The sequence below is a fragment of the Bos mutus genome, chromosome 10 (genome assembly GCF_027580195.1).
Source record: "Bos mutus isolate GX-2022 chromosome 10, NWIPB_WYAK_1.1, whole genome shotgun sequence".
NCBI classification, from domain to species: domain Eukaryota; kingdom Metazoa; phylum Chordata; class Mammalia; order Artiodactyla; family Bovidae; genus Bos; species Bos mutus.
Genome location: NC_091626.1, coordinates 32,259,156 through 32,277,661, shown reverse-complemented (window position 1 = coordinate 32,277,661; position 18,506 = coordinate 32,259,156). Strand labels below are relative to the sequence as shown.

The 18,506-nt window shown below is 39.5% G+C and overlaps 1 pseudogene; it reads left to right on the top strand.

The window, feature by feature from the left end:
- The first annotated feature begins 3,639 nt into the window (after nt 1-3,639).
- Nucleotides 3,640-4,648, top strand: LOC138989505 (histone-lysine N-methyltransferase SETMAR-like; annotated as a pseudogene).
- The last annotated feature ends 13,858 nt before the right edge of the window (nt 4,649-18,506 follow it).

The window sequence follows — 18,506 nt, the reverse complement described above, 5'->3', positions numbered from 1 at the left end:
ACAGACCATGCTGGGCCCTGAGGAACAGCATGGTTAGTTGCCTGGGTTTTCTTTTATATCTCATATATCCCAGAATTAGAACAGGAGTCAGCTGCCCAGAAATGCCCACATCAGAAAAACAACAAGGGAATATTACTTTCTTAGTTCATTTGAGTTGATATAACAAAACACCACACTCTGGGTAGCAACATAATTTTATTTCTCACAGTTCTGGAGACTAGGTTGGATCCATATACAATGGAAGGAGATGAGGTATCTCTCTGGAATCTTTTATAAGGGCACTAATCCAATTCATGGGTGTTCTTACCTCATGACCTAATCGCCTATCAAAGCCCCCACCTCCCAGTACCATCACATTTGGCATTAGGATTTCAACATATGATTTGGGGGTGGATGCAAACATTCATCGGAGGAGGCAATGGCACCCCACTCCAGTACTCTTGCCTGGAAATCCTACGGACAGAGGAGCCTGGTAGGCTGCAGTCCATGGGGTCGCTGAGGGTCGGACACAACTCAGCGACTTCACTTTCACTTTTCAGTTTCATGCATTGGAGAAGGAAATGGCAACCCACTCCAGTGTTCTTGCCTGGAGAATCCCAGGGACAGGGGAGCCTGATGGGCTGCCATCTATGGGGTTGCACAGAGTCGGACACAACTGAAGTGACTAAGCAGCAACAGCAAACATTCATACCATAAACAACTCCACACATATAAAGTTGAAAACTTAGGTGAAATGGACCAGTGCTTTGAATAACAAAACCCACAACTCATCAAATACTAAATAGATAATACAATGGCCCTATAAGTATTAGGAAAATTGAATTAATAATTTAAACATCCCCCCCAAAAAAACACCTTCTAGATCCAGATGACTTAACTGGAGAATTCTTGTTGTTATTCAATTGCCCAGTCGTATCTGACTCTTTGCGACCCCATGGACTGCAGCACGCCAGGCCTCCCTGACCCTCACCATCTCCCAAAGTTTGCCCAAGTTCATGTCCACTGCTTCAGTGATGCCACCCAGCCATCTCATCCTCTGATGCCCTCTTCTCCTTCTGCTCTCAGTCTTTGTCAGCATCAGGGACTTTTCCAATGAGTCATCTGTTTACATCAGATGACCAAAATAGTGGAGTTTCAGCATCAGTCCTTCCAAAAAGTATTCAGGGTTGATCTCCCTTAAGATTGACTGGTTTGATCTCCATGCTGTCCAAGGAACTCTCAGGACTCTTCTCTAGCACCACAATTTGAAGGCATCAAATTCTTCAGCACTCTGCCTTCTTTATGGTCCAGCTCTCACAACCATACATGACCAGTTGGAAGACCATAGCCTTGACTGTATATACAGACCTTTGTTGGCAGAGTAATCAACACACTGTCTAGGTTTGTCATGCTTTCCTGCCAAGAAGCAAATGTCTTCTGATTTCATGGCTACAGTCACCATTTGCAGTGATTTTAGAGCCCAAGAAGAGGAAATCTGTCACTACTTCCACCTTTCCCCTTCTATTTGCCATGAAGTAATGGGGCTGGATGCCATGATCCTAGTTGTTTTTAATATTCAGTTTTAAGCCATCTCTTTCACTCTCCTTCTTCACCTTCATCAAGAGGCTCTTTAGTTCCTGTTCACTTTCTGCCATTAGAGTGGTATCATCTGCATATCTGAGGTTGTTGATGTTTCAGGCTGGCATTTCTCATGATGTGCTCAGCATATAGATTAAACAAACTGGGTGACAGCAGACAGCCCTGTCGTACTCCTTTACCAATCTTGAACCGGTCAGTTGTTCCATACAGAGTTCTAACTCTTGTTTCTTCATCTGCATACAGGTTTTTCAGGAGACAGTAAGATGTTCTGATATTCCCATCTCTTTAAGAGCTTTCCACAGTTTATTATGATCCACACACTCAAAGGCTTTGGCATAGTTGATGAAACAGAGGTAGATGTCTTTCTGAGATTCCCTGGCTTTCTTTATGATCCAGCAAATGTTGGCAATTTGATCTCTGGTTCCTCTTCCTTTTCTAAACCCAGCTTGGACATCTGGAAATTCTTGGTTCACATAACGCTGAAGATTTTAAGCATGACCCTACTAGCATGAGAGATGAGTGCAACTGTCCAATGATTAGCACATTCTTTAGTACTACTCTTGTTGGGAATTGGGATGAGGATTGACCTTTTCCAGTCCTGTGGCTACTGCTAGGTCTTTCAGATTTGCTGACATATTGAATGCAACACCTTGATGGCATCATCCTTTAGGGTTTTGAATAGCTCTACTGGACTTCTGTCACATCCACTAGCTTTATTAACAGCACTGCTTCCTAGGGCCCACTTGACTTTGCTCTCCAGAATGTCTGGCTCTGGGTGGCTGATCACATCATCATAGTAATCTGGTTCATTAATCTTTTTTGTACAGTTCTTCTGTATATTCTTTACATCTCTTCTTGATCTATTCAGCATCTACTAGGTCTCTACTGTTTCTGTCCTTTATTGTGTCCATCTTTGGGCAAAATGTTCCCTTGGTATCTCCAGTTTTCCTGAAGAGATCTCTCCTCTTTCCCCTTCTGTTGTTTTCTTCTAGTTTTATGCACTGTTCATTGAAGAAGGCCTTCTTGTTGCTCCATGCTGTTCTTTGGAAATCTGCATTTAGTTGGATATACCTTTCCCTTTCTCCCTTGCTTATTGCTTCTCTTCTTTCTTTAGTTATTTGTAAGGCCTCCTCAGATAACCACTTTGCCTTCTTGCTTTTCTTTTTCTTTGGATGGTTTTGTTCACTGCCTCCTGTACAATATTACAGACCTCCATTCATAGTTCTTCAGGCACACTGTTTACAAGTTTGAATCCCTTGAATCTGTTCATTACCTCCACTGCATATTCATAGGGCATTTGATTTAAGTTGTACCTGGCTAGCCTGCATTTTGCTATGAGAAGCTGATGATCTGGGCCACAGTCAGCTCCAGGTTTTGTTTTTGCTGACTGTATACAGCTTCTCCATCTTCAGCTACAAAGAATGTAATCAATTTGATGTCCATGTGTAAAGTAATGTGTAAACTTAGATGAACTGGACTGATTCTTTGCAAAACAAAACCCACCACAACTCATCAAATATTAAATCGATAATATAATTGCCCTATAAATATTAGTGAAATTGAATTCATAATTTAAACACTCCTCTCCAAAAACCCCTTCAGGTTCAGATGACTTAACTGGAGAATTCTACCAAACATTACAGAGACTTAACATCAATTCTACACAATATCTTCCAAAAAATGGAAAAGAAAAGACTATTTCCCAATTCATTTTTAAAGTATTTTTCCATCTTATTAAAAGATTTGAGATGAAATTTTCACATGCCATTGTTTTAAGTGTACAACACACGATTTATTTGACTCAATTCATTTTATGAAGCTAGTATAATCCTGACACCAAAACAAGACAAAGACAATAGAAAAGAAGAAAACTATTAGATTGGTAAAGAAGTAATTGTGGTTTTGCATTGTTGAACTTTGCCAGTAGGTATTAGAATACATAAATAAACGTGGTTCGTAAATAAATGTGCTTATCTTATACATTATTTTAATGCACATTTCTCGCTTTATGTCTTTTTGCTAATGACATTACTTGCTACTTATTTATATGTATTTTAGACTATGGAAATGATGTTAAAGAAACAGCAAATTCAAATGATTTTCTTATTTGAGTTCAAAATGGGTTGTAAAGCAGCAGAAACAACCTGCAATATCAACAATACATGTGGACCAGGAACTGCTAACCAACATACAGTGAACCAAACTTGGTGGTTCAAGAAGTTTTGCAAAGGAGACGAAAGCCTTGAAGATGAAGAATGCAGTGGCTGGCCACTGGAAGCTGACAGTGATCAACTGAGAGGATCATCGAAGCTGATCCTCTTTACAACTACCAAAGAGAAGTTGCCAAAGAACTCAGTGTCAACCATTCTACGTCATTCAGCATTTGAAGCAAATTGGAAAGGTAGTAAGTGGGTGCCTCATGAGCTGACCATAAATCAAAAAAATTGTCATTTTGAAATGTCATCTTCTCTTTTTCTATGCAACAACAACGAACCATTTCTCAATCAGATTATGATGTGCGATGAAAAGAGGACTTTATACAACAACCAGTGACAGTGGTTGGACAGAGAGGAGGCTCCAAAGCACTTCCCAAAGTCAAACTTGCACCAAAAAAATGCCATGGTCACTGCTTGGTGGTCTGCTGCCCATCCGATCCACTACAGCTTTCTGAATCCCAGTGAAACCATTATACCTGAGAACCATGCTCAAAAACCGATGAGATGCACTGCAAACCACAACGCCTGCAGCCGGCATTTGTCAACAGAATGAGCCCAACTCTTCTCCATGACAATGCCCAACCACACATCGTACAACCAGTGCTTCAAAAGTTGAACAAATTGGGCCGTGAAGTTTTGCCTTCTCCACCATATTCACCTGACCTCTTGCCAACTGACTACCACTTCTCAACAACTGTTTGCAGGGAAAATGTTTCCACAACCAGCAGGAAGCAGAAAATGCTTTCTAAGTGTTCGATGAATCCTGAAGCATGGATGTTTATGTTATAGGAATAAACAAACTTATTTCTTGCTGGCTAAAATGTGTTGATTGTAATGGTTCCTATTTTGATTAATAACTATGTGTTTGAATTGAATTATAATGATTTAAAATTCACAGTTCAAAACTGCAATTACCTAATTAGGTTTGCACCAACCTAATACAGACCAATATACAGCATGAATAAACACAAAAATTCTTAGCAAACTATTAGCAAATCAAACTTAGCAATATATAAAGAATTATATACCATGACCAAGTAGAGTTTATTCTAAGGGTACAAGACTGGTTCAACATTCAAACATCAGTATAGTTACCATATCAACATGCTAGAAAAGAAAAATCATGTTATCATATCAACAGCACAGAAAACATATTTGACAATATTCAAAGCTCATTCATGATAAAAACTCAGAAAAATACGAGTGAAATTCCCTAACCTGATAAAAAGTATCTACCAAAAATATATATCTAACATTACATTTAATATTGAAAAACTGAATTCTTTCCCTCTAAGATTGGGAAGAGGATATCTGTGCTCATCATTCTCATTCAATACAGTACTTGAAGATCTAGCCAGTTCAGTAGGACAAGAAAATGAAATAAAATGAATACAGATTAGAAATATATTATTGTCTGTATGAGAATATCAACAAATCTACATCAAACACCATGGAATTAGTAAGAGATTATAGCAAGGTCAAAGGATACAAGATTAACATTACAAAAATCAATTGCTTTCCTATATGCCAGTAATAAATAACTGGAAATTGAAATTAAAAGCCCAATGCTATTTAAATTATCACGAACCAAAGTAAAATACATAGGTATAACTCTACCAAAACATGTACAAGGTCATCATGAAGAAAATGAAATCTTTGTATGAAAGAAACCAAAGATCTAAATAAATGGAGAGATATTCAATGTTCATGTATAAAAAGACCCACTCAATATTATTAAATGTCGATTCTTTCTAACTTAATCTGTAAATTTAATACAATCCCAATCAAAATTCCAGCAAGTTATTTTTGTGGATATCATCAAACTGACTCTGAAGTTAATATCAGAAGGCAAAAAAGGAGAAGAAAAAAGTTTGAGGACTAATAATAACCAACCTCAAGATTTACTATAAAGCTAAAGTAATCAAGACAATGTAGTAGGGGTGAAAAAATGGACATACTAGAGGCCAAGAATAGACCCATGTAAAAAGAGTCAATTGATCTTTGACAAAAGAACTAAGGCAATTCAATGGAGAGAGGATAATCTTTTCAAAAATAATGTGAAACAACTGCATATCAACATGCAAAAATAAGTAGATAAATCTAGACATAGGACTTTCACTTTTCACAAAAATTATTAATAAATCAAAATGGATCACAGATCTAAACATAAAACATGAACTCTAAAACTCCTAGAAGAAAACATGGGAAAAAATACAGGTTATCTTAAGCTTGGAAATGACTTTTTAGATACAACACCAAAAGTATAATTCATGAAAGAAAAAATTAGTAAGTTGGATTTCAAAACCAGAAACTTCTACTTTATGTACAACACCAAGGGTAAACTATAATGTAGACTATGGGCTTTGGATGATTATGGTGTATCAGTGTAGATTCATCAATTATAATAAATGTAACACTCTGATAAGGAATGTTGATAATGGAAGAAGCTATGCATGTGTGGGGCAGGTGGTATGTAGGAAATACCTTTATCTTCCCCTCAGTTTTGCTGTGAACCTTAAACTCATCTAAAAAAAGTATTAATTAAACAAACTTCTGCTTTGTGAAAGACACTAGTGAGAAAATGAAAAGATAAGCCACAAACTGGGAGATAATCTTTGCAAAAATACATATCTGATAAAAGATTGTTATCTAAAATATACAAAGAAATCTTAAAACTCAACAATAAGGAACAACTTTAAAATGAGCAAAGTTTCTGAGGAGAATCTCACCAAAGAAGATATACAGATGGCAAAGAAGCAAACACAAATATACTTACCTCATATATCCTTCAGTTCAGTTCAGTAAGTTCAGTCGCTCAGCCGTGTCCAACTCTGAGACTCAATGGACTGTAGCACACCAGGCTTCCCTGTCCATCACCAACTCCCAGAGCTTACTTAAATTGATGTCCATCAAGTCGGTGATGCCATCCAACCATCTCACCTTCTGTTGTCCCCTTCTCCTCCCGCCTTCAATCCTTCCCAGCATCAGGGTCTTTTCCAATGAGTCAGTTCTTCACATCAGGTGGCCAAAGTATTGGAGTTTCAGCTTCAGCATCAGTCTTTCCAACGAATATTCAGGACTTATTTCCTTTAGGATTTACTGGTTTCATCTCCTTGTAGTCCAAGGGACTCTCAAGAGTCTTCTCCAACACCACAGTTCAAAAGCATCAATACTTTGGCACTCAGCTTTCCTTATAGTCCAACTCTCACATCCACACATGACTACTGGAAAAACCATAGCTTTGACTAGAGGGACCTTTGTTGGCAAAGTAATGTCTCTGCTTTTTAATACGCTATCTAGGTTGGTCATAACTTTTCTTCCAAGGAGCAAACGTCTTTTAACTTCATGGCTGCAGTAACCATCTGCAGTGATTTTGGAGCCCAAAAAAACAAAGTCTGTCACTGTTTCCATTGTTTCCCCATCTATTTGTCATGAAGTGATAGGACCAGATGCCATGATCTTAGTTTTCTCTTAGTTTTCTGAATGTTGAATTTTAAGCCAACTTTTTCACTCTCCTCTTTCACTTTCATCAAGAGGCTCTTTAGTTCTTCTTCACTTTCTGCCATAAGGGTGGTGTCATCTGGATATCTGAGGTTATTGATATTTCTCCTGGCAATCTTGATTCCAGCTTGTGCTTCATCCAGTCCAGCATTTCTCATTATGTACTCTGCATATATATCCTTAGGCGATTTCAATTAAAATAATGCAATACCACTATACAACTGTTAGAATGAATGAAATCCAAAACACTGAGAACACCAAATGCTGGTGAGGATACTGAGAAATAGGATTTCTCATTCATTGTTAGTGGGAATGCAAAATGGAACAGCCACTTTGGAAAACATTTTAACAGTTTCTTTAAAAACTGAAAATATTCTTTTTATATAATCAAGCAATAGTACTCATCGGCATTTACCCAAATGAGTTGAAAATTTATGTCCATACAAAAACCTGCCCACAAATGTTTATAGTAGCTTATTCATAAGTGCCAAAAATTGGAAGCAACCAAGATTCACCAACAGGTGAATGAGTAACCTAACCAGTGTATCTGTACAACAGAATATTATTCAGTGATAAAAAGCAATGCACTATCAAGCTATGAAAAGACTTGGTGTAAGCTTAAGTGCATATTGTGAATGCTAAGCTTAAATGCTAAGTGAATGAGCATAGTCTGAAAAAGCTACTGCCATATTATTCCAAATATAGGACATTCTGGAAAATGCAATATTATGGAGATGGTAAAAAGATCACTGGTTGCCAGAGGTTTGAGGGTAATGAAGGCATGAACAGATGGAAAACAGTACATTTTTAGGGCAGTAAAACTGTTCTGTATGATACAAGAATGGTGATTACATATCATTATTTGTCAAGACAATACAAAGAACTTTAGTTAATAACAATGCATCAAAACTGACTCATCAAATGTAACAAATATATCACACTAAAAAAAAGACATTAATAATAGGAGAAACTAGTGTATAGAGTTATTTTCTGTAAACCTAAAAATGCTCTAAAGAATACTCTGTTGATTTTTTTAAGTGTGATATATCTGACACTGTCTTTGCAGATGCAAGGAAAAAAGTAGAGAAACAATAATCTACACAGTCCTTATTAAGGGATATCATCAAAGGCCCCAGCACCCAACACCCACCATATCTAGGAACAACAGTGCCTAAATTCCATTATTAGAGAGTCATTCCTTTGAGTTCCTTTTCCTATAATCATCCTTATAAGTACATTAAGAATTATATATAAGTGCTCTCATAGCAAATATCAAATACATATACAATCAAAAAGCATAAGATACACAAAAGGGAAGGCTTTTTGATGAAGATAGAAGCATCGCTTTAAGGATTTATAGCTGCTTTTCTTCATTTAGGGCTTCCCTTGTGGCTCAGCTGGTAAAGAATCCGCCTACAATGCAGGAGAGCTGGGTTCGATCTCTGGGTTGGGTAGATCCCCTGGAGAAGGGAAAGGCTGCCCACTCCAGTATTCTGGCCTAGAGAATTCCATGGACTGTATAGTCTATGGGGTTGCAAAAAGCCAGATATGACTGAGCAACCCTCATTCACTTCACTTTCTTCACTTAGGTGAACTGTGAACTTCCAGATGTTCAAGCTGGTTTTAGAAAAGGCAGAGGAACCAGAGATCAAATTGGCAACATTCACTGGATCATCGAAAAAGCAAGAGTATTCCAGAAAAACATCTATTTCTGCTTTATTGACTATGCCAAAGCCTTTGACTGTGTGGATCACAATAAACTGTGGAAAATTCTGAAAGAGATGGGAATACCAGACCACCTGACCTGCCTCTTGAGAAATCTATAGGCAGGTCAGGAAGCAACAGTTAGAACTGGACATGGAACAACAGACTGGTTCCAAATAGAAAAAGGAGTATGTCAAGGCTGTATATTGCCACCCTGCTTATTTAACTTATATGCAGAGTACATCATGAGAAACGCTGGGCTGGAAGAAGCACAAGCTGGAATCAAGATTGCTGGGAGAAATATTAATAATCTCAGATATGCAGATGACATCACCCTTATGGCAGAAAGTGAAGAAGAACTAAAGAGCCTCTTGAAGAAAGTTAAGGAGGAGAGTGAAAAAGTTGGCTTAAAGCTCAACATTCAGAAAACTAAGATCATGGCATTGGGTCCCATCACTTCATGGGAAATAGATGGGGAAACAGTGGAAACAGTGGCTGACTTTATTTTTTTGGGCTCCAAAATCACTGCAGATGGTGGCTGCAGCCATGAAATTAAAAGACACTTGTTCCTTGGAAGGAAAGATATGAGTAACCTAGACAGCATATTAAAAAGCAGAGACATTACTTTGCCAAATCTAGTCAAGGTTATGGTTTTTCCACTAGCCATGTATGGATGTGAGAGTTGGACTATAAAGAAAGCTGAGTGCCGAAGAATGGATGCTTTTGAACTGTGGTGTTGGAGAAGACTCTTGAGAGTCCCTTGGACTACAAGGAGATCCAACCAGTCCATCCTAAAGGAAATCAGTCCTGATGTTGAAGCTGAAATTCCCAACATTTTGGCCACCTGATGTGAAGAGCTGACTCATTTGAAAAGATGTTGGGAAAGATTGAGGGAGGAGGAGAAGGGGACGACAGAGGATGAGATGGTTGGATGGCATCACCGACTCAATGGACATGAGTTTGGGTAAACTCCAGGAGTGGTGATGGACAGGGTGGCATGGCGTGCTGCGGTCATGGGGTTGCATAGACTCGGACATGAGTAAGTGACTGAACTCAACTGAAGTGAAATAGTTTTATCAGCTTTCTACAATAAACAAAATTAGTTATCAATATTACAATTATATATCATCATTTTGTTTGTCCAAATTAACATCTATCATTCAGAAAAGGCTTTTTAAAAACTAAGACAAATCTTTCTTGAAAAAAAAAAACTCACAGCAATTTTTCTTTTCAGATATTTCAAGGGTCTTTTCTGTTCCCTTTACTTTTTCCAGCCTGGGATGATTCATAAACATTTTATTCATAAAGATGTGCAGCTGCTCTATTTGCTGAGTGAGCATCTGAATTTCCTACTGAAAATCGTCCTTTCTCAATAGCAAAAGAAAAAAACACTTCCTGATAGTTATCACTTATGTTTATAGGAACAAAATCCAAATTAATATTCAGAGCCAGAGTTTATCAATTGGCTAATATCAAAATATAGATCTTAAGAGTAACTCATCTATCTGTCAATACTCTTATAGACATTCAAGATGGCTCATTTGCACCAATTTCCAAAATTCTCTCTTTCACAGCTGCCTTCATTGCTAGTATGGGGCAGCACTTGCTGAGAAGTGCAGACAACTGACTAAGGAATTTCTGACAGTAGGATTACATAGATTTAGTTTTCCAGTGGAATGAAGGAGGAGGTGTATCTAATTCAGATATTCATTTTTCCTATGAATCAAATATTGTTGACATTTATTCCAAATATTCTGCCCATCTTCTTGTCCTTTGGAGTAAAAAATGTCTCTTTCAAAGTTCTCAGCCAGGACAGCTTCACTTTTTTTTTTCCCTTTTTTATGGCTGCACCCCACGGCATGTGGGATCTTAGTTCCCTGACCAGGGATTGAACCTGCACCCCCTGCATTAGAAGTCCTGAGTTTTAACCACTGGATCATCAGGGAAGTCCCCAGGATAGCTTCATCTTTATCTTAAATATACTGACATACATGTTAAACTTTCCATTTAGAATCTAATATGAAGAAATCTATTTTTCTCCTTTTGAAATGTAAATACAGTCATAGTATGAAACCTCAGGACAAAAAACCCACATAGAAAGAAAGACTTATGAGTCATCAAACTAGAATGCTAACAGGTTTTGAAATGATAATGTTGGGAAATCATTTCTAGAATTCAGTAACTGAGCACAGAGAAGGAAAATTTTAAAGGCAATCCAAAAGATGAAAGTTAGAAGGAAGTAGGTTTTAGCTTTAAAAAAAATAAGAATTTCATTATAATTTGAGCTATCTAAAAATGTAATGGCTTCAGTGGGGGGACAGTAAGTCCTTGTCACTATAAATGTAGAAATAGAAGTAGAGAAATACCTGTAAAGAATGTTGACAGAAAAATTAGTATATGAATTTTAATATTGTTTACACTTCTAATATTTTGTATTTCTACGCTATAGATAAAAAACTACAAGTTTGGGGTCACAATCACAATTCATGACCAGTTCAGTTCAATCGCTCAGTCGTGTCCGACTCTGCGACCCCATGAATCACAGCACGCCAGGCCTCCCTGTCCATCACCAACTCCCGGAGTTCACTCAGACTCACGTCCATCGAGTCAGTGATGCCATCGAGCCATCGCATCCTCTGTCGTCCCCTTCTCCTCCTGCCCCCAATCCCTCCCAGCATCAGAGTCTTTTCCAATGAGTCAACACTTCGCATGAGGTGGCCAAAGTACTGGAGTTTCAGCTTTAGCATCATTCCTTCCAAAGAAATCCCAGGGTGGATCTCCTTCAGAATGGACTGGTTGGATCTCCTTGCAGTCCAAGGGACTCTAAAGAGTCTTCACCAACACCACAGTTCAAAAGCATCAATTCTTCGGCGCTCAGCCTTCTTCACCGTCCAACTCTCACATCCATAAATAACCACTGGAAAAACCATAACCTTGACTAGACAGACCTTTGTTGGCAAAGTAATGTCTCTGCTTTTGAATATGCTATCTAGGTTGGTCATAACTTTTCATCCAAGGAGTAAGCGTCTTTTAATTTCATGGCTGCAATCACCATCTTCAGTGATTTTGGAGCCCCAAAAAATAAAGTCTGACACTGTTTCCACTGTTTCCCCATCTATTTCCCATGAAGTGATGGGACCAGATGTCATGATCTTCGTTTTCTGAATGTTGAGCTTTAAGCCAACTTTTTCACTCTCCTCTTTCACCTTCATCAAGAGGCTCTTTAGTTCCTCTTCACTTTCTGCCATAAGGGTGGTGTCATCTGCATATCTGAAGTTATTGATATTTCTCCCGGCAATCTTGATTCCAGCTTGTGCTTCCTCCAGCCCAGCATTTCTCATTGATGTACTCTGCATATAAGTTAAATAAGCAGGGTGACAACATACAGCCTTGACGAACTCCTTTTCCTATTGGAACCAGTCTGTTGTTCCATGTCCAGTTCTAACTGTTGCTTCCTGACCTGCATACAGATTTCTCAAGAGGCAGGTCAGGTGGTCTGGTATTCCCTTCTCTTTCAGAATTTCCTACAGTTTATTGTGATCCACACAGTCAAAGGCTTTGGCATAGTCAATAAAGCAGAAATAGTCCTTTTCATTATAGGGGACTAGAATGCAAAAGTACGAAGTCAAGAAACACCTGGAGTAACAGGCAAATTTGGCCTTGGAATATGGAATGAAGCAGGGCAAAGACTAATAGAGTTTTGCCAAGAAAAGGCACTAGTCATAGCAAACACCCTCTTCCAACAACACAAGAGAAGACTCTACACATGGACATCACCAGATGGTCAACACCGAAATCAGAATGATTATATTCTTTGCAACCAAAGACGAAGAAACTCTATACAGTCAACAAAAACAAGACCAGGAGCTGACTGTGGCTCAGATCATGAACTCCTTTTTGCCAATTCAGACTTAAATTGAAGAAAGTAGGGAAAACCACTAGATCATTCAGGTATTACCTAAATCAAATCCCTTATGATTATACAGTGGAAGTGAGAAATAGATTTAAGGGACTAGATCTGATAGATAGAGTGCCTGATGAACTGTGGGCTGAGGTTCGTGACATTGTACAGGAGATAGGGATCAGGACCATCCCCACGGAAAAGAAATGCAAACAAGCAAAATGGCTGTCTGGGGAGGCCTTACAAATAGCTGTGAAAAGAAGAGAAGCAAAAAGCAAAGGAGAAAAGGAAAGATATAAGCATCTGAATGCAAAGTTCCAAAGAATAGCAAAAAGAGATGAGAAAGCCTTCCTCAGCGATCAATGCAAAGAAATAGAGGAAAACAACAGAATGGGAAAGACTAGAAATCTCTTCAAGAAAATTAGAGATACCAAGGGAACATTTCATGCAAAAATGGGCTCGATAAAGGACAGAAATGGTATGGGCCTAACAGAAGCAGAAGATATTAAGAAGAGGTGGCAAGAATACACAGAAGAACTGTATAAAAAAGATCTTCACAACCCAGATAATCACGATGGTGTGATCACTCACCTTGAGCCAGACATCCTGGAATGTGAAGTCAAGTGGGCCTTAGAAAGCATCACTACAAACAAAGCTAGTGGAGGTGATGGAATTCCAGTTGAGCTATTTCAAATCCTGAAAGATGATGCTGTGAAAGTGCTGCACTCAATATGCCAGCAAATTTGGAAAACTCAGCAGTGGCCACAGGACTGGAAAAGGTCAGTTTTCATTCCAATCTCAAAGAAAGGCAATGCCAAAGAATGCTCAAACTACCACACAATTGCACTCATCTCACAGGCTAGTAAAGTAATGCTCAAAATTCTCCAAGCCAGGCTTCAGCAATACGTGAACCGTGAACTTCCAAATGTTCAAGCTGGTTTTAGAAAAGGCAGAGGAACCAGAGACCAAATTGCCAACATCCACTGGATCATCGAAAAAGCAAGAGAGTTTCAGAAAAACAGTTCATGATAGAGGTGAGTAATAGAATACAAGACTTATAAGTCCTGACATAATGCTCTGAACCACAGCTTGATGTATGTCATGTAATTTAACAAAAATGTGCCAAAGAAGCATGGAGAAGACAATGGCAATCCACTCCAGTACTCTTAACTGGAAAATCCCATGGGCGGAGGAGCCTGGTGGGCTGCAGTCCTTGGGATCGATAAGTCAGACATGACTGAGCGACTTCACTTTCACTTTTCACTTTCATGCATTGGATCAGGAAATGGCAACTCACTCCAGTGTTCTTTCCTGGAGAATCCCAGGGACGGGGGATCCCGGTGAGCTGCCGTCTATGGGGTCGCACAGAGTCAGACACGATTGAAGTGATTTAGCAGCAGTAGCAGCAGCAGCCAAAGAAACACAAGAGTTTTTGAAAAGAAACCATGTACTATAAGCACCACATAGTGGAAAGAAACCATGCACTGTGTGGGCCACAACTATTAAGCCTGTGCCCTGGAGCCCAGGAGCCACAACTACTGAGCCCACTAGCCGAGACTGCTGAAGCCTGTGTGCCCTAGAGCCTGTACTCTGCAACAAGAGAAGCCACCACAATAAGAAAGCCATGCAGTATAACTACAAAGTAGCCCCCTGCCCCGCCACTTGCCACAACTAGAGAAAAGCCCACACAACAAACAAGACTCAGCACAGTCAAAAATAAATAAATATATAATATAATAAAATGAGCTTCAAAAAAAACCTCAGTTCAGTTCAGTTGCTCAGTGGTGTCTGACTCTTTGCGACCCCATGAATTACAGCACGCCAGGCATCCCTGTCCATCACCAACTCCTGGAGTTTGCTCAAACTCATGTCCATTGAGTCAGTGATGCCATCCAGCCATCTCATCCTCTGTTGTCCCCTTCTCCTCCTGCCCCCAGTCCCTCCCAGCATCAGAGTCTTTTCCAATGAGTCAACTCTTCACATGAGGTGGCCAAAGTATTGGAGTTTCAGCTCCAACATCGGTCCTTCCAAGGAACACCCAGGACTGATCTCCTTTAAGATGGACTGGTTGGATCTCATTGCAGTCCAAGGGACTCTCAAGAGTCTTCTCCAACACCACCATCAATTCTTCGGCGCTCAGCCTTCTTCACCATCCAACTCTCACATCCATACATGACCACTGGAAAAACCATAGCCTTGACTAGACGGACCTTAGTTGGCAAAGTAATGTCTCTGCTTTTCAGTATGCTATCTAGGTTGGTCATAACTTTTCATCCAAGGAGTAAGCGTCTTTTAATTTCATGGCTGCAGTCACCATCTGCAATGATTTTGGAGCCCCCAAAAATAAAGTCTGACACTGTTTCCACTGTTTCCCCATCTATTTCCCATGAAGTGATGGGACAAGATGCCATGATCTTCATTTTCTGAATGTTGAGCTTTAAACAAATTTTTTCACTCTCCTCTTTCACTTTTATCAAGAAGCTCTTTAGTTCCTCTTCACTTTCTGCCATAAGGGTGGTGTCATCTGCATATCTGATTATTGATATTTCTCCCGGCAATCTTGATTTCAGCTTGTGCTTCCTCCAGCCCAGCGTTTCTCATGATGTACTCTGCATATAAGTTAAATAAGCAGAGTGACCATATACAGCCTTGACGTATTCCTTCTCCTATTTGGAACTAGTCTGTTGTTCCATGTCCAGTTCTAACTGTTGCTTCCTGACCTGCATACAGATTTCTCAAGAGGCAGGTCAGGCGGTCTGGTATTCCCGTCTCTTTCAGAATTTCCCACAGTTTATTGTGATCCACACAGTCAAAGGCTTTGGCATAGTCAATAAAGCAGAAATAGATGTTTTTCTGGAACTCTTGCTTTTCGATGATCCAGCGGATGTTGGCAATTTGATCTCTGGTTCCTCAGGCAGTGAGAAACTGACGTTCTCAGGAATGGAACTAATAATTATTAACTAAAATAGAATATAACAAAAAATTGTTACTATTTACTGTTGAAAACAATACTGCCCCCAAAACATAGTGACTTAAAGCAACAATGTATTATCTAAGAGGATTTTGAGAGTGGCTTACTTGAATGATCTGGTTCAGGGTTTCTTGTGATACTGTTGTCAAGTTGTCATCTAGAGACGCAAACATCTAAAGGCATGACTGGGGCCAGGAAAAAAATGCTTCTAAGGTGGTTCATGCATGTAATTGTTGGCAGGATGCTTCAATTCTTCCCTGGCTATTGGGAGTAGAGCTCAGTTTTTGGCCCCAGGGGCCTCTCCAAAGCACTACTTGATATGTCCTCATGATAGGACTCAGCGTAGAGAATCCACTTGCAATGCACGAGATGCAGAAGTGGGTTAGACCCTTGGGTTGGGAATATCCCCTGGAGAAGGGCATGGCCACCCACTCCAGTATCCTTGCCTGGAGAATCCCATGGACAGAGGAGCCTGGTGAGCTACAGTCCATAGGGTCACAATGAGTTAGACACGACTGAAGTGACTGAGCATGCATGCGTGATATGGGCAGATGGTTTACCAAAATGAATGAGCCAAAGGAGGGAGAAGAAGGAAGTCATGATGGATGCATTTAATGACCTATTGACATGCCTCCCCTGCTGCCATATTCTATTTATTAGAAGCCAGTTACTAAATCCAGCCCACACTCAAGAAGAGGGGAATCAGCCACCAGGCTGTGCAGGAAACAGTATCAGTGAATTTGTGGTCTTATTTTAAAACCACCACAGGAATTCTGTTTGAGGTTTTCACCTAAAACAATGTATTTAAAAATTACATACCCCTGCACTGGGGATACAAAGAAAAATAACTAAGGCAAAAATGTGATAGAACTTACCTCCTACAATGACAAGAAAGACAGTAAATAAGCATAAAAATTAATAAAATAGTCTTAGATAGTGATAAGTGCCATAGATAGGAAAGAAAAATGTAACAGTGTTCAGGCAAGGTAAATGAGGAAGTAATTTTTGATGGTGTGATTAGATAGGCCTCCTATGGATATATTAAAATAACTGAGATCATACAATACATTCCGTTAGAAAACATGACTTTACCATCCAATAAGGCTAGGGCTGCTAACAAAATACCATAGATTGGATGGCTTAAGCAATGAACATTTATTTCTTATAGTTCTGGAGACTCAGAAGTCCAAGATCAAGGTATCAGTCAATTCAGTCCCTGGTAAGCCCCTACTTCCTTGCTTGTAGTGTCCACACATAGCAAAGAGTTCAGTTCAGTTCAGTCGCTCAGTCATGTCCGACTCTTTGCGACCCCATGAACTGCAGCATGCCAGGCCTCCCTGTCCATCACCAACTCCCGGAGTCCACCCAAACACATGTCCATTGAGTCAGTGATGCCATCCAACTCTCTCATCCTCTGACGTCCCCTTCTCCTCTTGCCCTCAATCTTTCCCAGCACGTGGATCTTTTCCAATGAGTCAACTCTTCACATCAGGTGGCCAAAGTATTGGAGTTTCAGCTTCAACATAAGTCCTTCCAATGAACACCCAGAACTGATCTCTCTTAGGATGGACTGGTTGGATCTCCTTGCAGTCCAAGGGACTCTCAAGAGTCTTCTCCAACACCACAGTTCAAAAGCATCAATTCTTCAGTGCTCAGCTTTCTTTATAGTCCAACTCTCACATCCATACATGACCACTGGAAAAACCATAGCCTTGACTAGACGGACCTTTGTTCACAAAGTAATGTCTCTGCTTTTTAATGTGCTATCTAGGTTGGTCATAACTTTCCTTCTAGGGAGTAAACGTCTTAATTTCATGGCTGCAATCATCATCTGTAGTGATTTTGGAGCCCAGAAAAATTAGGTCAGTCACTGTTTCCACTGTTTCCCCATCTATTTGCCACGAAATGATGGAACCAGATGCCATGATCTTAGTTTTCTCAATGTTGAACTTTAAGCCAACTTTTTCACTTTCCTCTTTCACTTTCATCAAGGGGCTCTTTAGTTCTTCTTCACTTTCTGCCATAAGGGTGGTGTCATCTGTATAGAACAGAGCTCAAATCTCCTTTCTTCTTCCTTTAAGAACAATAATCCCAATGTGGGATTTCTGTTTCTATAGCTATTGTCAGCATGAACATTTAGATCAAAAGACTTTAATTATCTCTCTAACAAATGGGCCATTCTCAGTCTTCATTTTATTTGATCCATCTGTAACTTTTGACATACCTCTTCTACAAAACACTTTCTCTACTTGTCTTCTAAGGCTGAATCTTCACCTAGTTTTCTTCCTAACACACTGAACTAGCCTTTTCAATCTTCTTTCCCGGCTCCTTGTCATCTCCAACAAGAGATGAACAATATTTGAATTCTAGATATTGAAGTGTCATAAAGGATCAGTTCTTGGTCCTCTCTCTACTGACACCCATTCCCTTGGTCAGATGACATTTGCTTTTTCTCTTAGTCATCACTGCATGGATGACTAAGAGGCATCAAAACATATCTAAAGCTGAATCAATCATCTTAACCCCAAAACCTGGTACTTCCATAGTATTACCTAATAGAGTTCAACTCAGTAAATGGCTGGAGAAGGCAATGGCACCCCACTCCAGTACTTTTGCCTAGAAAATCCCATGGACT